This window comes from Rhamphochromis sp. 'chilingali' (genome assembly GCF_963969265.1).
Source record: "Rhamphochromis sp. 'chilingali' genome assembly, chromosome: 1".
Taxonomy (NCBI): Eukaryota; Metazoa; Chordata; class Actinopteri; order Cichliformes; family Cichlidae; genus Rhamphochromis; species Rhamphochromis sp. 'chilingali'.
In genome coordinates, this window is record NC_137929.1 from 29,252,792 (window position 1) to 29,279,052 (window position 26,261).

General features: G+C 41.3%; 1 long non-coding RNA gene across 1 annotated transcript; it reads right to left on the reverse strand.

Moving 5' to 3' along the window:
• Positions 1–13,545: 13,545 nt before the first annotated feature.
• LOC308392286 lies at positions 13,546–20,030 on the reverse strand. The gene is made up of 2 exons (XR_013970788.1): positions 16,993–20,030; positions 13,546–16,910 (listed from the first exon to the last, which is right to left on the reverse strand). It is a non-coding gene; the product is annotated as an uncharacterized lncRNA (long non-coding RNA).
• Between the last annotated feature and the right edge of the window lie 6,231 nt (positions 20,031–26,261).

Genomic DNA, 26,261 nt, shown 5'->3' on the forward strand with positions numbered 1-26,261 from the left:
CCTGCACATGTGATGTGACAATAAAAGTGATTTGATTTGATTTGATTAAAAATGGGAAAAAGTTGTAGTGATTTATTGAAATGTGGAAATATAAAAGGAAATACAGCATAGAAGGAAAAACAGAGTTTATGCAGTTCTAACAACCTTGAAACTCAACATTTGGTATGACCACCTTTATTGAATACAAGCTATTAAAAACACATTTTCTTGTCATTCTTTCAGGAGTCTTCAGGAATAGTTCTTCAGACTTCCTGACGGAAATCCAAAGCTCTTCTTTGGATGTTTCTGACTTTTTCTTTTTCCTGTTCTCTGTCAAAATGATGCCACACCACTTCGATAATGTTGATGTTCAGGCTTTGGGGAGGCCCATGACTCATAGTGTTCGACTGTATGTTTTTCTACCCAGGTATGGTTTTGGAAGTGTGTTTGGGATCACTGTCAAAATTCCATGAATTGTGAAAGATCTCTAATATCTATGGCTAAAATGCATGATAGATCCTCCACCATGTTTTACAGATAGCCGTAGACACTGATTTAACTCTCTCCCGACTGTACACACTCATGATGATCCAAAATTTTTATTAGCTGCTTCATAAAACCTGTTGCAACTGATGTTCAGTCCAGTTCTTGTGTAATTTGACAAACTTGAGCCTTTTTCCCCCCGTTTCCCTTCCTTAAGATTATTGCTTGTTGACAGCAACCCTTCAAATAAGTCCATTTCTGTTGAGGCTTCAAAGATCAGTACATGGTTCAGCTGAGGAACCAGATGCATCTCTTAGATCCTGTCAGGTCTTTGCTGGATTTGAATCTAAGGGGGGTTCAGGTTTTTCTTTTTTCATAACGATGACTTCCAGATGTTGTTCACGTGCTTAGTTTTTCAAGCTTCCGCTCATCCAGTTTGTTCAATTTCATAAGGGCACATTTCAACCATGCCAAGATAGGTCAATTTTTCTACTAATAGCTACTTGGGAATCACCCTGTTAGTGAAACATTTTATGCCTGTCAAACTGTTATCTTTGACTAACTTTGGCAACAAATTATATGTTTTTGTGACAGACTGATAGTAACAAACATTCCTCTGGAAATGGTCGAGTTCAAGGACTGGACTGAAAATGAATGAAAAAGCAGCCAATGTCCAGAGAACAACTTGAAAAGGTTGCTCAAGACCACAAAAAGAGTCTGACTCCTTAGATGCAACATATAAAGAAATGAATGTTAAATCAAGACATTTGCACAGTCCATGAAACCTCACTTCATCTTTGTGTTGTTTGCTGGGTGTCCATTCTCCATTTTGCTTTTCTCACTCAGTCTTCAAGCCTCAAGCATCTCTAGCAGTAGTGTTACTCTACTAATAAAACTAGCTACCACTATAGCCAAAGGCTCTCACTGGTAACTGGAATGAAATATGGTCTGCTCTGCTCTCAAACTCGCAAAAGCAAACATCCCTGTTTTGAAGTTCAGCCAAATGCGGTCAAGATTTCAGCAATTTAAAGGCAATCTCTTCCAATTTTTTATATATCTGATTCAACTCACAGCTCCCACTGATGATGTCACATAAACTAGGCCAGCATAATTTTTCTGAAAAGTGTTGTTTCTCCAGTAACGAGGAGCACGCTCTTAACCTCCATCCCTGTCATCATCCTCTTCTTTCCGGCATTTTAATTGGCCGGGGCTGGAGCAGCCCCCTCCAACCCAGCTGTTTTCTTGCAGCATCCTGCAGCAAGACTTGTTCTTCACTAATTACCGCCACTGCCTGCGATGAACTGTGACACGGCCGGCTCCCGTTGAATTACCCTCGCCTTTTCCCGTGTCAATATCCTTCCTGATTTTCATACATCAGTAAGAAATCTACATAGGAGTGCAAAGGGCTGACCAAAAAATGATGCCTTCTAAAGAAGCTCCGGCAAGACGAATGACTGTTAAAAAGCAATCAAGTGGTAGCAGCAGTCTGGGTGGTAGATCTCTGTAGTTTATTGCTAACGCCCGGTCACAGCACCTCTGCTGTTTAAATTATTGCTATGTAAATCACCTGAAGTGCTTTGGTATTGGAAAGCAGCAGATTTAAGATGCTGGTGCATGTGCTAAGTAGACAGTATCCCGATATTCGCCGAGGCCTCCATTTGAGGGACTAACTCCCGCTATTCATCAGCGTGTCAGTCTACCTCAAGCTGGCACTACATTCTCAGAAGTTCCCTGGCGGAACAAATGAAGTTCTCCCTGACTCACATATAAAATGCTTATTCTGTATTTCTGCAAAATGGATGTGAAGCATAGTGCCTGAAAAGTTCTGAACTACCCTGAAGTGGGAGCACTTTTACCTTATATGTGACAGCACTCGTATTCGTCCCAAAGAGATTTGCATTCAGGGTCCAGTGCATGCAAATCTTTCTGGGACCAGTGTGAATGCAGGTGCTATAAAACAATACCTGTAACAGTTTTCTTTGAATTGGGTTCCATGACATCTAGTTGCTACATTGCATGCAAAATAAGGGCTCCTGGTTAAAATTGCTGCTAAAAAAAATTGCAGTTTTCTGTCTGTAATGTATAAGATTATGATAGGAAATGGAGCCCCACCCTTATGAGCTGCAAAAAAAAACATACAAGTTGGATACATGTGTAAGCACAAATCTTTACATGAGTTGTCACTGTCCTCTGCTGGCTCTTTTACAGTATTACACCCAGAGAGTGAAAGCTTAAACTTTGTCTCATTGTTAATCACTTCCTGTTCAGAATTTCAACAAAGTGTAATTAAACTACTTGCCATTATTTCCCACCTTCCCTAACTATCACTCAGCCGCCAAGCGCAACTAATTTGCGCCGGAATCCGAGCTTGTGACTGTTAATGTGCTTATCACAAAAAACTCCATTGCGCGGATTAATTGCTTAATTGTTTAAAAGTCTCTGTTGTCTTTCCCGGCGCATAGGCGTTTTGTAATAGGAATGCACTCCCTTATTCCCCAGCTTATTTGTATTCCTGTGCCAGATATGGTGTGAAGCTCAATAGAGTTTTCTCCTGTTTTTTTCCCTTTCCCACCTATTCAAGGATCCAAATTGATTTCTCCGCAGCACAGATATATCGGTCATGACCACTGAAAATCTAAGGATATGGGAAATGTTGTCAGGTATGAGGTAACAGCTGTAGTGCCTGTATATATCACACAGTGTCGTTCTTTGCATTCGTTTTGGTAATTCTTTTGAGATACCGGGCAGTGGGGGGAAACAACACACATTACTCAAGGATCTGAGCCCCACTGGGTAGTTCTGCAGTTTCAGCAGCTGATATGAAATGCAAACATGCAAGGACGGAAGAACTCACGCCACCCCCCTTCCTTTCTCAAACACACGCCCCTCCACACATGCATCCCCGGGGCTTTGGTCATGAGGTTGCCTCCTTCCGTACCCAGACAGTCCCACAGTATAAACCTTCATTCACTCCCACCTCAAATAAGTAGTGAAGCGGATTTTCAGCCTGAGAAAATGCTCGCACGCTGTTAATAATCGACTGATTGCATTTAGATCATTTGGAACGTGACATATAATATCATCATTAGCCCAACCTATCAGAAACTCCTACTTTTGTCTCCTATATGCACTCTGTAACAATTACATATGGGTTTTTTTCCTCACCGCTCAATTATTGACAATGTAAATTGCTCAAACTCCTTATTTGATCCTAATCTGCTACATTTTAAAAGAGAAGAGAATCAATATGGTTGATTTAGTCAAAGGTCAGCAGTTAAAAATTAAAGATAACCGCCACTAGATTATTTGCCACAACAGTTTTATGCAGACACTGTAATGGTTTTCAGAAGCTATCGCCGCACTGAGGTTAAGTTAAAGTTAAATTAATGTTAAATCCCATGAGGAGTACTGGATGACTGCCATTAAACATTGAGTTATCCGGGTGAGCTTGGTTATCCTCAGGCTTTTCGTCTTGTGCCATCCATACATAAAAACCTCCCTTTGGCTTCATAGCCTGGAGCTCTGCTGTTCTGTTTAGTGCTGATTACCAGATTTCAGAGCCTGGCAAACTTATCGTTGGCATTTTATTTTGCTTGTGTACCGATGTAGTCCAAGTGCAGCCTCACACAGTAACTAGCTCGGCTCTATAGACTCTACAGCTGTTATTGCATAGATGCCTCAAGCTGTAACGGGGTGTTCACATGGGACTCATTCGTAAAGGTGCAAAATACAGAGGAGGAAATGAACACGAGGACTCGGGGCTGGGATCAAATAAATGGCATGAAGGCAACCTGTGATGAAAAAGTGAAGAGGAATGACAAGCAGTTGCAGGCGTTGTCTTAGAGAAGAGGAGCGGGGAGGAGGAGATAGACAGAGAGGCTGACAGTCATATGAACCGCTGCTGTATAGCTCCCTCCTAATGACTCCCACTGCGCCATTTTTACCAAAGGCGGGGATTATCATTAAGCCCAAGTCACATCTTCTCACATGATCCTCCATCCTGCCCAAGGTTTACTCACACACACAGGCAGAGCTGTGAGCACACGAAGAATGGCAGCGAGGCAGTGCGAGCGTGAGCGGTGGTCACAGGACTAACAGAGCCTGGCCGCAGTTCATGAAAAAGTCATGAAATTTCTTTTATGTGAATTTTTCTTTCTTTTTCTTTTTTTCTCAAGACATTAAGCATGACCGACTTTTGATTTTAAAAGTGCCGTGTTGTTTGCACATTCTTTATTTTTTTTAACCAAACCCAGGAGTTTTAACCAAACAACAGTAAAACAAAGTCCACAGCAAGACTTCAAAAGTGATCCCAGAGGAGAGCGCAGCTGAGTGTGTTTGTCTTTTCCTAAGTGGTTTTGTTGCCTAAATCAAACCAAGAGTGAGATGGAAGATACACTAAACAGCAAGAGAAAACAAAACATGTAATGTAACGATAATAAATACAATCATTAAAAAAGACTGAGGTTAATGATCCGTGAAAAAATAAAGAAATAAAAATTTAAAGGCTGTTTCCCAAAGTGCCACAAGGCTCTGTTGGATATTTACATGTGGCTCACATAGCGAATCAGCCTGTTTGATTGATAGCAAGGATCAGCCAAAAGTGTTATTTTATGGGCATCTTAGTGATGTGATATCAATGTCAGCCTTTGGAAAATCTTGTCATACCCCTGATTTATCTTTTTCAATGTTGAGTCAATATATTGCAATACTGTGTAAGTACCAGTCATTTATCATTTAGTGTTTTGGGGATCTTTGTCATGTTGAAAAATGAAACCGGGACATGATTTATTTTTTTTGTCCTCTACCAGTTTCCTCAAAGTTTTTTAAGGACATGCTGCACAACATAGTTTTCAGTTTATAACTCTTTGGGAAATGAATCCAATTTTATTTATCCGGTTGTTCAGTGATGACGTGACGAATCCTACTTCCGGGTCTAAAGTAGTCTGCATTTAATATGGCTTTTGTGTTGTTAACATGTTTAATGTTTTGTATTTTCTTCTATTTGATCTCAAAAAGCTCCTAAAACAGTCAGTGATCACTGTTGACCTCCCTCGGCTTTTATTACCGCTAATCATTTATTTAAGCTCAGTTTTTAAAACCTTAGGATGTAACTACAGCCCAGCCCATGCAGCAGTATATGAATGACTATCCTCGTATTGTGGATGGATTATCTCAGTTGTTCTCCTGGCTGAAGTTTGGTCCTTTTACAGCATCCTGCCATGCGATTACATTTGTTCCTGACCACGAGAACACTCATGTTAACTTTTATCGGGTATCAAAAAGTTAGCTTGTTTATATTATGCTAACATAGCTGTGTCGCTAGCGGTCACGTAGCACATCATTATATACCAGCTAGCCAAACTTCAGTAACCCTACAAACGTCACTGCTTTTTAGTTTTCTGTCTTCATTTATGTTGGAAGTGATAACAGAGCTGTACGTTTTAATTTGTTTCCAAAACCCCGCAGTCAGGACATGCTATATTGTATTTAGATAGAAGCTAGCGAGCTAACTTCCTGCTAACTTCTAACTCCGTTAAATGTCATAAATTCTGTTTTCATGGATGCCTGGATGTTAAACTCAATTGTTACACCTGGTAGAGCAGAACGCTGATCATTTTATTAAAGATGAAAGACTTTAGACAGATTTTCAAGTCTCAGTAATGCCATAGTGATCGTTTGATATATGGACCTGCAGCGGAGTTTAGGCCCAGACACGGCTAGTGACGTCAGACTTAACGACCGGATAGAGCACCGTTGATTTAAAAAATACTAATTTATGCCTGTCAGACTTTGCTATCTTTAGAATTTTTCATAGAGTCGACTAAAAAAATTGGAACAAATTATGTGTTTTTGCAACAGGCTGCTACTAACATAGTGTCAGTTAGGTGTAGACACCACAGCGGCTTATCTCTTGAGTTAGGTGCCTTTTTTTATGATTGAATGATTCGTAGGTCAGTGTTAAAGTGGCTTAACAAACAAAAAACATTCATCTGAAAATGATCAGGTACAAAGACTGGACTGAAAATGAGTGAAAGGCAGCCAACTGCCTCTGAAAGATCACTTTAAAAATGACAAGAAAGTTTGTTTCCTTCAAAGAAAAATATAAAGAAATGAAGGGTGGATCAAGACTTTTGCACATTATTGTACATCTGTTAAAAAGTAAATAATTTTGCCTATTTGGCAGTTTAATTAAGGCTAAACTGATGTCTTTGACAGACAGTAAAGACAAATAGTGAAAAGCTGGTGGCTTCTGTCCTGGAATATGACCTTAAAACACTGCAGTGCATTTTCAGGTCAATAGAACTTTGAATTATTAAACACCCATGACAATAAATCATAGAAAATTCATTTAGGGCAGATATAACACTCTAAGGTCAGAATAATTCATAATCATGTCTATTACAGTATTCATCTTGACTTTAAAAAAAAGTAGAAGATAAGAACTCGGGGAAAGAAATAATGTTTAAATGGTCCAAACAACTTTGCAACACTAACAGGCCTCCTTATAGTCCTCAAGGGCACATAGGAACAGCAGATGCATGAGGAATGTGGCTCTACTTTCAAAAGTTACAACATGAGAATGAGCTTAGCGCTAGCTTTGTAAAATCCTCTCCGTCACGCCCCAATTATGAAACAATACAAGCCAGCTGGAATCATGATAACCAACGTGAAACTCATGTGACTCAGTTAAGAGTCTTTGCCTTACGGTGTAAGGAGTCACGTTGGGGAAAGAAAGTGACATTGTTTTATAAGCCCGAGGAGAACATTTAAATGATGAATGACTTGGCATGCAAATTATTAATACTGACAGCATCAGTACCCTTCTGTCTTAGCAAGAACAAAGTGGTAGTGACAACTTGCCCCAGACTGAAACATATTAGCTTTAAAGCAAACTACATCAAAACATTACTCAGTTAGATCTTTGACAATGAAATGAGACTTTTTATCAGCAGGGAGGAAGGAGTGCTAACAACATGAAGTACTCTGTTGCAAGCAAAACTGCGGCATTTACTACCTTACTCTTGTATTGTGAGCTGAGCATGTTTTTAGTGCAACACCTGGTGAAAGTGAAGCTAGTTTTAGCCACTTTTTATAAATAACCCTGTTATTTTCCAGCTGAAGAGTCACGCCCTCTCAAAGGTTTGGTTGGTTGGTTTGGTTCTTTTTTAAATATACCTTATTTTCTTACAAATGTTTTATTTGTATCTAAATAATGTATGCTTTTATCTTTTTTTTTACTCTAAACACCTTTGTTTATTCTGGGAATAAAGTTCAAAATAATCCTTGTTTGTGTTATGATGGGTCTTGGTGCAGGTCCTGTCTGAAACAAGCTGTTTCAGTTAGGGCTAATTTCCCTTTAAGCTAAGTTTCTCCTGATTGGCTGCCCCTCTCCAAACTCTTTTTGAACCATAGGCGGGGCTTCTGCCATAGCTGTGTGCCTGAGATGACCATGCTTTGACTGAGATCATAGAGAGCTGGAAATGCTAACACACTCAAGTAGGAATACACTCATTAGCACACCTGTTCCTCTGTTCGTTAACACATATATGCAATTAAGCCAATCGCATGGCAGCTACTCAATACATTCAGACATGTAGACACGGTCAACACAACCTGCTAAAGCTAAAAACCAGAGATCAGAATAAGAAAGAAAGCTGATTTAAGTAACTTTGAATGTGCCATGGTTGCTCTGAGTGTTTCAGAAGCTGCTGATCTACGGGGATTTTCCCACGTGACCATCTCGAGGATTTAAAGAACGGGCTGAAAAAGAGAAAATATCCAGTGAGCAGCAGATCTCTGGGTGAAAATGCCTGGTTGATACCAGAGGTGAAAGAAAGACCAGTGCTTTGAGCTGATAGGAAGGCAACAGTAAGTCGAATCACCACCAAAATCTGCAGAAGACCCTCTTGAGCATGCAACACGTCGAACATTAAAGCAGATGACCTGCAGCGGGAGACAACCGCACCGGATGCCGCTACAGTTTCCTGGGTTTCACAAAACTTGTACAATAAAAGATCAGAAAGATGTTTCCTCGTCTGATGGTTTCTGATGCGACACAATTGGACATAAACAACCATGGACCCATGCTGACTTCATGGGTTCCGGTTGCTGGTGGAGATGTGGGGGGTATTTTTGTGGCACACTTTGATCCTGCTTTGTACTTACTGAGAAATGTTTAAACACCACAACCTATCCGAGTGTTGCTGCTGATCACGTCCATCCCGTATGAGCACAGTGTACTGTTGAATTCTCCCAATTCTTTGAATCTTTGGGCTGAAGGAAGGACAATACTCGGTGTATAAATGCTCAATCAACAATCATTTATTTCCATACAATTCAACAATAAGAGCATTACAACGTCCGGACGGGAGAGATGCTACCAGAGGGTCAGGCACATGTCTCAAAATGGTGACGGGTTGCTCAGCTTTTTATAGTCTCTAGTGGCCCCCAGCTAGTCGTAAAAGCCAAAACATCACATTTTTTCTCTGTTACAGCGCCTAAGTTATGACCTCGGCAGTTGTTTCTCTGCTTTCTGTAAGGTGGGGGTGTGGAATGTGGTCTATCTATCTCCCCTGTCTTTAGACACAGAGTCTCCTGCTTACAACCTTCTCTTCATGATTCAACAATTAAGCATGTCAAGAAAACAGTGTAACACATTCCCAGCAGATCAAGGATACAGAGTGATGCACATTTATCTAATGAACTAATATGTGAATATGTTCTGTTAACTCAAAAGTATAATGAGAACTAAACTACATACAGCTCACACACTCTATATTAAAGGGTATAATGTGATCTACAGCAGTATTCTAATTCAACTACTTTGATTACATATATAAGGTAACATATAATAACAGAATAATCTAATAATTCCCCCTTTTGATCTCTGAAAGAGATCACTTATAACATGCACTCCAGCATTTGCAAGGTCCAGGTTTTTCTTGATCCTGAGGCCCTCTGTCCCCCTTTAATGGGTGGACCATATGTGGGATGACCTCTGTGTTCACGCAGTTCAGATGCAAGCAAAGTTAGATTTACAACCATAACAGCAGTTACAGATGACTCTCCCATCACTCCCCAATTCTCCCACAGCTTTATTTTGGTGCTCCAGTTTTCCACTCCCATTTTAATGCCCCCTTATACCTTTCAAATGTACTTAGACTAGAACCTCTGTCTAAGGAGCTTTTAACCTTTATTTTTATTGCTGCAGCTACCAGTGTCTTCCAGTTGGGTGATTCTCAGCTTCTTTCTTCGACCTCCGGGGTTAGACCACCCTTTAGTCATTGCACAGTTCTGGGGATTATTCTGCCCCGATTTCAAACAAAGATCTGTGTATTTTGGGGTCACCGGCGTGTCCCCCTTTTTGCCAAGAGCCTCTTGAACCTCGTTGGTCTGGTGTTCCTGGTTTTTGCCAACCCCTTCATGGTTATTGCTGTGTTTGTGGGATCCATCTTCTCCAGGAGCCCAAACGTCATGACACTTGACCCCAGTTGCTGTCTCGGCAATCCCTACATCTGTCCCTGCTGTGAAGGGTCCTCACATCTCCGGGTCCCCGTCTGGTGTCTCTTCCTTTCTCTGCAAGAGACAGAAAACCAAAACACCTCTCTCCCTAGCCTTGATAATCTAATATTGTTATCCATTGTTGTTCTAATGATTCAAATTTGGTTTAAAATATTATGTTCAGGACCTATTCTAATCATAATCTATGTGTGTGTAAAAGAAATCAAAAATTAGTGAACCCTTTCTAAGTCTAACACATTATAAGCTTAAGTTTTACCATAGCTAAATTATTAAACACAGAAATAACGTCATAAGATGTTCATAAAACCATTGTTTGATGTTCGGACTCAACTTCCCCCTTTTTGACACACTCCCATGTGTCAATTCATTGGAGCTAGACAATTAAAAGAGAAGGTTGGTGACATCATATCTCAGAAAGTATCAGAGATTCTTCTCTCGAGTACCGTTGCTCCAGCCTTGTCATCCCTGAGGATCTTCGATCCCGAAAATGTCCCTTCTCCTCATGTAATAAAGTCTGTCATCCTTCCATGCCCTGGTAACTGGTCCATCCAGAGCTGTAACATTTTGAAACATACAACAAGCCAAACCACACCTTGGTCACACCAACCCTCTTCCGCCCCGAAGATGTCCAATGCCATCCTAGTATGGACTGTCAAAAGTGGCTTTAACGCTGACTATCCTGACAATCCATTTTATAACGTTTCCTGGTCAGATTTGCCAATCTCTGCACCAGGGTTTTAAACTTTTCGCCATTTCCATTAGTTGTTATTTTTATTTAGTTTCGACTCCAGATTTTCAATTTTTACCAGTTGTAATTAGTTTTTACCAATTCTTTGCTAGTTTAGTGTAGTTTTTATTTTCTGAAAATCCTTAGTTTCAATTTAGTTTTATTTGTGTTTTGCAAAAATTAAGTGTAACAAAATCCCAGTTCCATCATATCAGTCAAGCTCTTCTGGTTATCCTTGGGTGTTGAGACTAATAACTATTAACTCTTGCCGCACCGAGTGGTCCTAATTTTGGTTGGAGTGAATTGATAACCTTTTGAAGGCGATTGTTTCACACCTTTATTTAGATGTCCCAGTCCTGTTGTCTCGGGATACATCACGCTGCCTTATCTGGGGTTAGCTGTTTTCTGGGGATGCGGGTTGAGTGGGTGAGCTCTTCAAGGAGGGGGAGTGTGCTCCCCCTGATGAGGTCTTCTAGGTAAGCTAGGTTAGCCTTCTTGTGTGAGCTTTTCAAGTGCACTTTAAGGTTAGTGGGACTTTTAGTTTTATAAATGTCCCTCATGTCCCCCTGATGACCCAGTATTTCATTTTTGCACACTGTAGTACACATTTTAGTTTTTGCTTGTAGCTCGCATACTCTACTTGCCACTCCTCTAATTCCTGATGTTTCTTAGAGAGGGCAACAGTACCTTTAAAATTATATCACATGTGTGGGGGTGTGGCCTTGCCAATTGTTTTGCCCACCTTTTCAAAATGGCTGGCGTGCCCACAAGCACATTTCATGGAAAAAGAAAGGTAAGCTTGATATTTACATTTAAAATGTTTTGTTAAACTCAGATTTTTATTTTATTCTTTTTGCAAGTACCCCTCCTCGGTGGCGAGAAACTGTTGGTGTGGTCAAGTGGGTGCTCTGGAAACAAACGCTCAGGACAGAACAGTTATCAGTCATGTACTTCCTACAAATTTTGCATATGTTTTATTTCATATTGATCCTCTGAGTGTAATGGTACATTTTAATTTGAATTTATCCAAACTAAACACAATATTTTCTTTATTTACTTTGCTCTTGTTCTTTTGCAGTACCACATCCTATCAAATGTCCCTGTCGATTATATTCTACATTTAATAACTTACTATTTCAAGTGAGAACCTACCAATATTTATTATTGCATATCTCTATTCTGAATGTGGCCAGTCATTCATAGGTATTGTTCAATTTTGGCGATTTTCCTCTATAAAATTTAATTGACTTTTTACAGTGGCCTGCTATGGTTAATAATAACATATTCCAGTCATGAGTGGTATCAAAAGTCTTCTCCACTGTAGCATTTGGCATTCCCAATAATATAACATGATACCTTACTCAAAACACAGCTAATATAGCACAGTTTTCTTAATGCAAACATCGGTAACTCAAAATCAGCAACCACAGTGTTAAGTCTGCAGTTCATACTTATGTGAAGCTAGAGTCTCCTCCTCCAGTCTCTCTTATCCTCCTGCTCCTGAAAAAACAAAACAAAACAAAGCGAAGCATCCACCCTTCTCTTGTCGGCTGGGTGAATTGTTTATGAATTGTTTATTGGCATTTACTAATCCTAAAGTGGGTGCAGTCATTGTCTCAGTATCAAGTCAGTCAAAACTTTTAGTCGTCAGTCCATCACAGTCCATTCACATGCATACCTCCATACACATTCATACCAGATGTTGCTGATAATGGAGTCTCCCGCGCAACCTATTCGAGCCTCCATCACCAGCAAGATGACGTCATCATTTTAAAGGAAAACAATTCCTTGTTGTTTTTTGGGCCGGATTGACTCGGTGCAATCCTTTTAGATCAGTGTTCCCTATAAGTGAATTTCTCCCAAGCCAATTACAATCATGGAGAAGCACACTTTGCAACTGTTTACAGTAATAATATTTTATAGCGCTTTAAATTTCAATCTTTCAGGCCTTGTTTAAAGAGCTGATTGTTAAATCATGAACTCACAAAATATCAACATATCACCACCGGTGGATCACACCTCTCAGATGTTTTTTCTCCAGTGCACTGTAACAAAAACGAAAACAGACATAACCAACAAAATACTACTAAAATAACACAAACTAGGGCCCGTTGCAGACATGTCCAAGCATAAAACTATCCCTCTCTCGCTTACGAGAAAGAACACAAGCCAAAGCTCACTGATAAAATCAAGCTAGCGCTAAACAAAACCAAACAATCAACCAGAAATTCACAGGAACGTTTTGCTTCCTGCCGGGACAATATTGTGTGGGAATGAGAACCTCAGGTGCCGTAACACCTTTTGTTCCTCCTTGAATTAAAACTCAATCACAGAAAATGCCGTACTCCGACCTAAAACTTACACTATTAATTCATCATTTTCACTCTGTGCCACTGTTCCTCATCAGGGCTGTGTGAAGCACAGCAAAGAATTCAGTCAAGGCCTTGAGCCTTGAGCCTTATTCCTAAAATCTACATAAATGCCTTCTAGGTGACATATAACACATTCTAAGTATTTAATGGTAATCAATGGCTCCTCATAAAAATTATGCATTGGGATGTTTGTGTGCAGCATTTTGCATATCAGCATAAGCAAAGCATTCTTCATTGCATCAGCGTGTATGTGTGTGTGCGTGTGGATCACTCTTCATTGCACAAGCGTGTGCATGTGTATGTGTGTGCATCACTTCTCAGTGAATCAGCATTCCAATGTGTGTGTGCATGTATGTGTGTGTGTGTGTGTATATGTGTGTGTGTGTCATTTCTCACTCACTCAACGAGTGCACGTGTTCATGTGAGTATTTCACTTCATTCTGAATCTGTGTGTTTGGAGACGTGTGTGTGTGTGTGTGTGTGTGTGTGTGTGTGTGTGTGTGTGTGTGTGTGTGTGTGTGTGTGTGTGTGTGTGTGTGTGTGTGTTTCTCTTCATTCTGAGTCAGTGCATGTAGATGTGTGTGTTTGTGTGGGTGTTTGTGTTCATCACTTTCCTGTTCTGGTGTTCTGGGTAAACCACGGCCTGAAGCATGCCCTGGGGTCCTGCCCCCCTCCTTTTCAGTTTGTTTGCGACCATTGCTGCTGCTGCTGCTCAAAATTCAGTCCGTCCTGGTTCTGACCCCAATTGGGGCAGTCCTTTCTCCAGTGTCGATGTTCACCGCAGGTGAAACCTGCATCTTCTTCTGTGTTTTTGTCCATTCTGAGGTGCCTTCTGTCCTCAGTTACTCCTCTTGTCTCGGTCACGCCCTTTTTCGCCACCCGATCATCCGTGTTGGTCCATCACTGTCCTGCACAGTGTGAATGCAAAGTTATCAAGGTCAGCATTCTTTCGCTCGGCCTTACTTTTCATTCGGGCTTGGCGGGCGTCTCGTCACAGCTCTGTCAGCTGACGCAGTCTGGGAATTTTTCCCCCGTGTAGTGAAACGGGCCTTAGGTTTAGTGCTCTCCGTCTCGGCTGCATGAGATCACATTCCTGCAGGTCTGTTGACATTCTCAGGTCGTTGTTGTGGGTCCAGCTGTTGCAGCATTTGGTCAGTGTCACGTATGGGGGAGAGCAGGAGTCCAGTCAGCCTCGGCTTTCAGGGCCGGCAAAGCAGCCTGTAATTAAATATGTATAGAAAAAACAAAAACAAAACAAAACAAAAACAAACGAAAAACAAAAACAAACGAACAGGAAAATGATGTTGTGTTGGCTGTGTTATTCAGAGGGGAGACAATGGGGCCAGGCCCTGTGTCAGCCTTCTCTCCCCCTTTTTTTGTTTTTTGTCTCCCGATATAATCAACTCCTAACCCACCAAGTTGACAGGACAACACCGGTATATGTTAAAATTCTTAAGATCATGTTTAAAAGCCCAAAAAAGGAACTTTCTTTCATTCAGTAATCACTTTTATTAATCAATCAACAGAAAACATGTCACAATTTGAATCTTTTAACCACTAAATTTGTTGTGTCTTGCCTGGTTGGTTAGACCAGTGTTCCTTTTTTTTTTTTTTAGTTAAATTGTTGTCCTGCAACCCAGAGGGTTTCTTTGTCAGTAATGTATAGACTTCATCATTTAAGTATGTTAATTTTTCTTTAACCTTGCTGGAAAATCTTCACGTGTTCATGAGTGTAAGCTGTTTCTTCATTGCGTGTGTGTGCATTTGTATAAAAGCAGGTTAATTTTATCTTTTTCTCAAACTAGGCGTTACCTTAAAAGGAGCCTTTCTCTCAGATTTCTCTGCTTGTGTGTGTTTTTGTTTCACCTTTTTGTTGTGATGCTCCGGACGCCTTCCCAACCTCCACAAGTCCGTTGGCCCCAATTTTATGTGTTAAAACTTCTCTTAATTTCTCCTCTAATTCTCTCCTCGCTGCTGTCTTTTTCACAGCTGCTGATTCGTGCTGGGTGTGGTTCCCATTACCTATAATTTTGCTTCGGCCGCTGTGCTTGTGGGGGCAGTTGGTCCAGGTCCGCAGCTTCCTGTATTAACACACTAAGAGATTTATTTTAATTTCATTTTCATCACTTTTAAACCGATAAGCAGGCAACACGCCTACCTTGACAGCGTAAACTGTACGCCAGTCTCCCAACACATTCCTCTCTGTACTCCTCCATAATTCTCCACTGCACACCTCTTACTATCTCTCCTTTTTATTTTTATTACACCACAGAGTAATACACCCAATTATGCCCGTCTATCTCTATGTGGCTCCAAATTCCCTCTTTATTCTAATTTCACACTCGTCAGGGGACAGGCACACAACAATTTCAACCACTGAAACGAGGAATTCAACCTTTTTATATTTCTTTACTAATCTAGACTCAACGTTTGTTCGCAAAATGTGTCTTGTTCTAGTCCGGAATAAATGTGAACCCGTGATTACACGGCCGTTCCAGTGTTATTTCCGTAGCTATGCGGGGGCCCTCACCTCCCCAAGTCACCACCTCGGCACCCGGACGACGCCGGTCCTGGCCACGCGTCCACGGACAGGAGGGTCGCCACTCCTAGGGCAAAATGTTCCACAGGTACACTAGGCATCAACCTTTGATCCTAAAATGTGTATTTGCTCTAATGTCCTCCTAATCAAACACATCAACCGTCACTGTCACTGTGTTCACGCTTCACACTTCACACAAAAAACACACTCAGAGCGCGCCTCACTCACACTCTCACTCAGTGCGCGCTTTACCCACAAAACAGCACCCAGAGCGCGCTTCGCAGCTTCACACACACTCTCACCCAGAGCGCGCCTTCACACTCACACACAACACTTTTCCTCAGCGGGAATTTTACACAGAAACCTCTGAGCTCAACTATTAGATCTTCTTAAAGCACACTGCACCATAGACCAAAATACCCCTTTCTCTGCGCTTATGACCGCCACCACGGGGCAAAGTCGCATCATAAAAGTGATGCTTGCATCCCCGAAGTTATACCTGACATCATAAACCAGGTGTTGCTATGTACTTAATTTTTACTTTGTATTATGACCGCAGCCCTTAAAACTCGACTGACGCCACAAACCACCGTCAAAACCTCTATGCAATGTACTAAAACTAGCACCAACCACTACTGCACTTCACGGCCGCACCACCGGAACACGCCGTATCATAAACCAAACCTACGGACGTGTTTCGCTCTCGCGTTGCCAGCGTCCAACTGCACCGTGAAGCCAGCATCTGCTTTTCCTTAAATCAACTTCTATTTCATAGCCGGCAAAAGCCAGGACGTCACTGACACCATAAACAAAATAAACAAACCTCGACTTCAATGTACTGGACTAATGGCCGCGTCTTCAGAATAAATTCTAATGTATTATTGCTACAGAAGCCAGTATTAGACAAAATTAAATGTGGAAGGTAAAGTGGCTGCAACTAGTCCAACGTAGTATGTTATTAGTATCTCGGTAGAAGCAGTTTATTTAACACGCTGGAATTCAGCCTCAACTTATGTTGTTAGTATCTTGCGCCAAAAACCAGACACCGACAAATTTACTGTGAAAATACATGTGACTCAGTGAACAGATTAATTTGGAAAGCCCAATATGCACATTTGGTATTTATAATACAACAGGCTGTGCTTACCTTTTTATTTTTGGACCGGTCCTCTGTTCACCTCGCCTCACGATCTCACCAAAGGTCAAATCTGCACCTCCTCAGCACACCAAAGATCCGGGTCACACGGCACCAAGTTGTTGAATTCTCCCAATTCTTTGAATCTTTGGGCTGAAGGAAGGACAATACTCGGTGTATAAATGCTCAATCAACAATCATTTATTTCCATACAATTCAACAATAAGAGCATTACAACGTCCGGACGGGAGAGATGCTACCAGAGGGTCAGGCACATGTCTCAAAATGGTGACGGGTTGCTCAGCTTTTTATAGTCTCTAGTGGCCCCCAGCTAGTCGTAAAAGCCAAAACATCACATTTTTTCTCTGTTACAGCGCCTAAGTTATGACCTCGGCAGTTGTTTCTCTGCTTTCTGTAAGGTGGGGGTGTGGAATGTGGTCTATCTATCTCCCCTGTCTTTAGACACAGAGTCTCCTGCTTACAACCTTCTCTTCATGATTCAACAATTAAGCATGTCAAGAAAACAGTGTAACACATTCCCAGCAGATCAAGGATACAGAGTGATGCACATTTATCTAATGAACTAATATGTGAATATGTTCTGTTAACTCAAAAGTATAATGAGAACTAAACTACATACAGCTCACACACTCTATATTAAAGGGTATAATGTGATCTACAGCAGTATTCTAATTCAACTACTTTGATTACATATATAAGGTAACATATAATAACAGAATAATCTAATAATTCCCCCTTTTGATCTCTGAAAGAGATCACTTATAACATGCACTCCAGCATTTGCAAGGTCCAGGTTTTTCTTGATCCTGAGGCCCTCTGTCCCCCTTTAATGGGTGGACCATATGTGGGATGACCTCTGTGTTCACGCAGTTCAGATGCAAGCAAAGTTAGATTTACAACCATAACAGCAGTTACAGATGACTCTCCCATCACTCCCCAATTCTCCCACAGCTTTATTTTGGTGCTCCAGTTTTCCACTCCCATTTTAATGCCCCCTTATACCTTTCAAATGTACTTAGACTAGAACCTCTGTCTAAGGAGCTTTTAACCTTTATTTTTATTGCTGCAGCTACCAGTGTCTTCCAGTTGGGTGATTCTCAGCTTCTTTCTTCGACCTCCGGGGTTAGACCACCCTTTAGTCATTGCACAGTTCTGGGGATTATTCTGCCCCGATTTCAAACAAAGATCTGTGTATTTTGGGGTCACCGGCGTGTCCCCCTTTTTGCCAAGAGCCTCTTGAACCTCGTTGGTCTGGTGTTCCTGGTTTTTGCCAACCCCTTCATGGTTATTGCTGTGTTTGTGGGATCCATCTTCTCCAGGAGCCCAAACGTCATGACACTTGACCCCAGTTGCTGTCTCGGCAATCCCTACATCTGTCCCTGCTGTGAAGGGTCCTCACATCTCCGGGTCCCCGTCTGGTGTCTCTTCCTTTCTCTGCAAGAGACAGAAAACCAAAACACCTCTCTCCCTAGCCTTGATAATCTAATATTGTTATCCATTGTTGTTCTAATGATTCAAATTTGGTTTAAAATATTATGTTCAGGACCTATTCTAATCATAATCTATGTGTGTGTAAAAGAAATCAAAAATTAGTGAACCCTTTCTAAGTCTAACACATTATAAGCTTAAGTTTTACCATAGCTAAATTATTAAACACAGAAATAACGTCATAAGATGTTCATAAAACCATTGTTTGATGTTCGGACTCAACTTCCCCCTTTTTGACACACTCCCATGTGTCAATTCATTGGAGCTAGACAATTAAAAGAGAAGGTTGGTGACATCATATCTCAGAAAGTATCAGAGATTCTTCTCTCGAGTACCGTTGCTCCAGCCTTGTCATCCCTGAGGATCTTCGATCCCGAAAATGTCCCTTCTCCTCATGTAATAAAGTCTGTCATCCTTCCATGCCCTGGTAACTGGTCCATCCAGAGCTGTAACATTTTGAAACATACAACAAGCCAAACCACACCTTGGTCACACCAACCCTCTTCCGCCCCGAAGATGTCCAATGCCATCCTAGTATGGACTGTCAAAAGTGGCTTTAACGCTGACTATCCTGACAATCCATTTTATAACGTTTCCTGGTCAGATTTGCCAATCTCTGCACCAGGGTTTTAAACTTTTCGCCATTTCCATTAGTTGTTATTTTTATTTAGTTTCGACTCCAGATTTTCAATTTTTACCAGTTGTAATTAGTTTTTACCAATTCTTTGCTAGTTTAGTGTAGTTTTTATTTTCTGAAAATCCTTAGTTTCAATTTAGTTTTATTTGTGTTTTGCAAAAATTAAGTGTAACAAAATCCCAGTTCCATCATATCAGTCAAGCTCTTCTGGTTATCCTTGGGTGTTGAGACTAATAACTATTAACTCTTGCCGCACCGAGTGGTCCTAATTTTGGTTGGAGTGAATTGATAACCTTTTGAAGGCGATTGTTTCACACCTTTATTTAGATGTCCCAGTCCTGTTGTCTCGGGATACATCACGCTGCCTTATCTGGGGTTAGCTGTTTTCTGGGGATGCGGGTTGAGTGGGTGAGCTCTTCAAGGAGGGGGAGTGTGCTCCCCCTGATGAGGTCTTCTAGGTAAGCTAGGTTAGCCTTCTTGTGTGAGCTTTTCAAGTGCACTTTAAGGTTAGTGGGACTTTTAGTTTTATAAATGTCCCTCATGTCCCCCTGATGACCCAGTATTTCATTTTTGCACACTGTAGTACACATTTTAGTTTTTGCTTGTAGCTCGCATACTCTACTTGCCACTCCTCTAATTCCTGATGTTTCTTAGAGAGGGCAACAGTACCTTTAAAATTATATCACATGTGTGGGGGTGTGGCCTTGCCAATTGTTTTGCCCACCTTTTCAAAATGGCTGGCGTGCCCACAAGCACATTTCATGGAAAAAGAAAGGTAAGCTTGATATTTACATTTAAAATGTTTTGTTAAACTCAGATTTTTATTTTATTCTTTTTGCAAGTACCCCTCCTCGGTGGCGAGAAACTGTTGGTGTGGTCAAGTGGGTGCTCTGGAAACAAACGCTCAGGACAGAACAGTTATCAGTCATGTACTTCCTACAAATTTTGCATATGTTTTATTTCATATTGATCCTCTGAGTGTAATGGTACATTTTAATTTGAATTTATCCAAACTAAACACAATATTTTCTTTATTTACTTTGCTCTTGTTCTTTTGCAGTACCACATCCTATCAAATGTCCCTGTCGATTATATTCTACATTTAATAACTTACTATTTCAAGTGAGAACCTACCAATATTTATTATTGCATATCTCTATTCTGAATGTGGCCAGTCATTCATAGGTATTGTTCAATTTTGGCGATTTTCCTCTATAAAATTTAATTGACTTTTTACAGTGGCCTGCTATGGTTAATAATAACATATTCCAGTCATGAGTGGTATCAAAAGTCTTCTCCACTGTAGCATTTGGCATTCCCAATAATATAACATGATACCTTACTCAAAACACAGCTAATATAGCACAGTTTTCTTAATGCAAACATCGGTAACTCAAAATCAGCAACCACAGTGTTAAGTCTGCAGTTCATACTTATGTGAAGCTAGAGTCTCCTCCTCCAGTCTCTCTTATCCTCCTGCTCCTGAAAAAACAAAACAAAACAAAGCGAAGCATCCACCCTTCTCTTGTCGGCTGGGTGAATTGTTTATGAATTGTTTATTGGCATTTACTAATCCTAAAGTGGGTGCAGTCATTGTCTCAGTATCAAGTCAGTCAAAACTTTTAGTCGTCAGTCCATCACAGTCCATTCACATGCATACCTCCATACACATTCATACCAGATGTTGCTGATAATGGAGTCTCCCGCGCAACCTATTCGAGCCTCCATCACCAGCAAGATGACGTCATCATTTTAAAGGAAAACAATTCCTTGTTGTTTTTTGGGCCGGATTGACTCGGTGCAATCCTTTTAGATCAGTGTTCCCTATAAGTGAATTTCTCCCAAGCCAATTACAATCATGGAGAAGCACACTTTGCAACTGTTTACAGTAATAATATTTTATAGCGCTTTAAATTTCAATCTTTCAGGCCTTGTTTAAAGAGCTGATTGTTAAATCATGAACTCACAAAATATCAACATATCACCACCGGTGGATCACACCTCTCAGATGTTTTTTCTCCAGTGCACTGTAACAAAAACGAAAACAGACATAACCAACAAAATACTACTAAAATAACACAAACTAGGGCCCGTTGCAGACATGTCCAAGCATAAAACTATCCCTCTCTCGCTTACGAGAAAGAACACAAGCCAAAGCTCACTGATAAAATCAAGCTAGCGCTAAACAAAACCAAACAATCAACCAGAAATTCACAGGAACGTTTTGCTTCCTGCCGGGACAATATTGTGTGGGAATGAGAACCTCAGGTGCCGTAACACCTTTTGTTCCTCCTTGAATTAAAACTCAATCACAGAAAATGCCGTACTCCGACCTAAAACTTACACTATTAATTCATCATTTTCACTCTGTGCCACTGTTCCTCATCAGGGCTGTGTGAAGCACAGCAAAGAATTCAGTCAAGGCCTTGAGCCTTGAGCCTTATTCCTAAAATCTACATAAATGCCTTCTAGGTGACATATAACACATTCTAAGTATTTAATGGTAATCAATGGCTCCTCATAAAAATTATGCATTGGGATGTTTGTGTGCAGCATTTTGCATATCAGCATAAGCAAAGCATTCTTCATTGCATCAGCGTGTATGTGTGTGTGCGTGTGGATCACTCTTCATTGCACAAGCGTGTGCATGTGTATGTGTGTGCATCACTTCTCAGTGAATCAGCATTCCAATGTGTGTGTGCATGTATGTGTGTGTGTGTGTGTATATGTGTGTGTGTGTCATTTCTCACTCACTCAACGAGTGCACGTGTTCATGTGAGTATTTCACTTCATTCTGAATCTGTGTGTTTGGAGACGTGTGTGTGTGTGTGTGTGTGTGTGTGTGTGTGTGTGTGTGTGTGTGTGTGTGTGTGTGTGTGTGTGTGTGTGTGTGTGTGTGTGTGTGTTCTCTTCATTCTGAGTCAGTGCATGTAGATGTGTGTGTTTGTGTGGGTGTTTGTGTTCATCACTTTCCTGTTCTGGTGTTCTGGGTAAACCACGGCCTGAAGCATGCCCTGGGGTCCTGCCCCCCTCCTTTTCAGTTTGTTTGCGACCATTGCTGCTGCTGCTGCTCAAAATTCAGTCCGTCCTGGTTCTGACCCCAATTGGGGCAGTCCTTTCTCCAGTGTCGATGTTCACCGCAGGTGAAACCTGCATCTTCTTCTGTGTTTTTGTCCATTCTGAGGTGCCTTCTGTCCTCAGTTACTCCTCTTGTCTCGGTCACGCCCTTTTTCGCCACCCGATCATCCGTGTTGGTCCATCACTGTCCTGCACAGTGTGAATGCAAAGTTATCAAGGTCAGCATTCTTTCGCTCGGCCTTACTTTTCATTCGGGCTTGGCGGGCGTCTCGTCACAGCTCTGTCAGCTGACGCAGTCTGGGAATTTTTCCCCCGTGTAGTGAAACGGGCCTTAGGTTTAGTGCTCTCCGTCTCGGCTGCATGAGATCACATTCCTGCAGGTCTGTTGACATTCTCAGGTCGTTGTTGTGGGTCCAGCTGTTGCAGCATTTGGTCAGTGTCACGTATGGGGGAGAGCAGGAGTCCAGTCAGCCTCGGCTTTCAGGGCCGGCAAAGCAGCCTGTAATTAAATATGTATAGAAAAAACAAAAACAAAACAAAACAAAAACAAACGAAAAACAAAAACAAACGAACAGGAAAATGATGTTGTGTTGGCTGTGTTATTCAGAGGGGAGACAATGGGGCCAGGCCCTGTGTCAGCCTTCTCTCCCCCTTTTTTTGTTTTTTGTCTCCCGATATAATCAACTCCTAACCCACCAAGTTGACAGGACAACACCGGTATATGTTAAAATTCTTAAGATCATGTTTAAAAGCCCAAAAAAGGAACTTTCTTTCATTCAGTAATCACTTTTATTAATCAATCAACAGAAAACATGTCACAATTTGAATCTTTTAACCACTAAATTTGTTGTGTCTTGCCTGGTTGGTTAGACCAGTGTTCCTTTTTTTTTTTTTTAGTTAAATTGTTGTCCTGCAACCCAGAGGGTTTCTTTGTCAGTAATGTATAGACTTCATCATTTAAGTATGTTAATTTTTCTTTAACCTTGCTGGAAAATCTTCACGTGTTCATGAGTGTAAGCTGTTTCTTCATTGCGTGTGTGTGCATTTGTATAAAAGCAGGTTAATTTTATCTTTTCTCAAACTAGGCGTTACCTTAAAAGGAGCCTTTCTCTCAGATTTCTCTGCTTGTGTGTGTTTTTGTTTCACCTTTTTGTTGTGATGCTCCGGACGCCTTCCCAACCTCCACAAGTCCGTTGGCCCCAATTTTATGTGTTAAAACTTCTCTTAATTTCTCCTCTAATTCTCTCCTCGCTGCTGTCTTTTTCACAGCTGCTGATTCGTGCTGGGTGTGGTTCCCATTACCTATAATTTTGCTTCGGCCGCTGTGCTTGTGGGGGCAGTTGGTCCAGGTCCGCAGCTTCCTGTATTAACACACTAAGAGATTTATTTTAATTTCATTTTCATCACTTTTAAACCGATAAGCAGGCAACACGCCTACCTTGACAGCGTAAACTGTACGCCAGTCTCCCAACACATTCCTCTCTGTACTCCTCCATAATTCTCCACTGCACACCTCTTACTATCTCTCCTTTTTATTTTTATTACACCACAGAGTAATACACCCAATTATGCCCGTCTATCTCTATGTGGCTCCAAATTCCCTCTTTATTCTAATTTCACACTCGTCAGGGGACAGGCACACAACAATTTCAACCACTGAAACGAGGAATTCAACCTTTTTATATTTCTTTACTAATCTAGACTCAACGTTTGTTCGCAAAATGTGTCTTGTTCTAGTCCGGAATAAATGTGAACCCGTGATTACACGGCCGTTCCAGTGTTATTTCCGTAGCTATGCGGGGGCCCTCACCTCCCCAAGTCACCACCTCGGCACCCGGACGACGCCGGTCCTGGCCACGCGTCCACGGACAGGAGGGTCGCCACTCCTAGGGCAAAATGTTCCACAGGTACACTAGGCATCAACCTTTGATCCTAAAATGTGTATTTGCTCTAATGTCCTCCTAATCAAACACATCAACCGTCACTGTCACTGTGTTCACGCTTCACACTTCACACAAAAAACACACTCAGAGCGCGCCTCACTCACACTCTCACTCAGTGCGCGCTTTACCCACAAAACAGCACCCAGAGCGCGCTTCGCAGCTTCACACACACTCTCACCCAGAGCGCGCCTTCACACTCACACACAACACTTTTCCTCAGCGGGAATTTTACACAGAAACCTCTGAGCTCAACTATTAGATCTTCTTAAAGCACACTGCACCATAGACCAAAATACCCCTTTCTCTGCGCTTATGACCGCCACCACGGGGCAAAGTCGCATCATAAAAGTGATGCTTGCATCCCCGAAGTTATACCTGACATCATAAACCAGGTGTTGCTATGTACTTAATTTTTACTTTGTATTATGACCGCAGCCCTTAAAACTCGACTGACGCCACAAACCACCGTCAAAACCTCTATGCAATGTACTAAAACTAGCACCAACCACTACTGCACTTCACGGCCGCACCACCGGAACACGCCGTATCATAAACCAAACCTACGGACGTGTTTCGCTCTCGCGTTGCCAGCGTCCAACTGCACCGTGAAGCCAGCATCTGCTTTTCCTTAAATCAACTTCTATTTCATAGCCGGCAAAAGCCAGGACGTCACTGACACCATAAACAAAATAAACAAACCTCGACTTCAATGTACTGGACTAATGGCCGCGTCTTCAGAATAAATTCTAATGTATTATTGCTACAGAAGCCAGTATTAGACAAAATTAAATGTGGAAGGTAAAGTGGCTGCAACTAGTCCAACGTAGTATGTTATTAGTATCTCGGTAGAAGCAGATTACTGCAACTAGACCAACGTAGTATGTTATTAGTATCTCGGTAGAAGCAGTTTATTTAACACGCTGGAATTCAGCCTCAACTTATGTTGTTAGTATCTTGCGCCAAAAACCAGACACTGACAAATTTACTGTGAAAATACATGTGACTCAGTGAACAGATTAATTTGGAAAGCCCAATATGCACATTTGGTATTTATAATACAACAGGCTGTGCTTACCTTTTTATTTTTGGACCGGTCCTCTGTTCACCTCGCCTCACGATCTCACCAAAGGTCAAATCTGCACCTCCTCAGCACACCAAAGATCCGGGTCACACGGCACCAAGTTGTTGAATTCTCCCAATTCTTTGAATCTTTGGGCTGAAGGAAGGACAATACTCGGTGTATAAATGCTCAATCAACAATCATTTATTTCCATACAATTCAACAATAAGAGCATTACAACGTCCGGACGGGAGAGATGCTACCAGAGGGTCAGGCACATGTCTCAAAATGGTGACGGGTTGCTCAGCTTTTTATAGTCTCTAGTGGCCCCCAGCTAGTCGTAAAAGCCAAAACATCACATTTTTTCTCTGTTACAGCGCCTAAGTTATGACCTCGGCAGTTGTTTCTCTGCTTTCTGTAAGGTGGGGGTGTGGAATGTGGTCTATCTATCTCCCCTGTCTTTAGACACAGAGTCTCCTGCTTACAACCTTCTCTTCATGATTCAACACTTAAGCATGTCAAGAAAACAGTGTAACACATTCCCAGCAGATCAAGGATACAGAGTGATGCACATTTATCTAATGAACTAATATGTGAATATGTTCTGTTAACTCAAAAGTATAATGAGAACTAAACTACATACAGCTCACACACTCTATATTAAAGGGTATAATGTGATCTACAGCAGTATTCTAATTCAACTACTTTGATTACATATATAAGGTAACATATAATAACAGAATAATCTAATAGTACCCATCTTCTTATGGCTGTTTCCAGCAGATAACGCACCAAGTCATCAAGTTCACACCGGTTTCTTGAACATGACAATGAGTTCTCTGCACTCAAATGACCTCCAGTCACCAGATCTCAGTCCAATAGAGCACCTTTGGGATAGGAGATTCACATTATGGATGAATTATGTTATTGCGTCAATGTGAACCAAACTCTCAAGGAATGTTTCCAGCACTTGTTGAATCTGCGCCATGATAGATTAAAGCAGTTCTGAGAGCAAAGTGGATCCACCCCGATATGATACATATCGTAGCTTCAGTTGGATATTTAAAGAAAAGCTGCCTAAATTTTGTACTTACTGCACAACTATTCCATGCATTTAACTGCAAGTGTTGTTTTTGAGGAACACTCATTTTCTGCTGCTTTACTCTTTACTTGCCATTCAACAGAAAGCAGATGTTGTTATTTAAAGTCAGACCCTTGACATGAACTTGTTTTTCTTCCTCTCCTGAAAGATCTCCCTATGACGAGCATTTGATGTG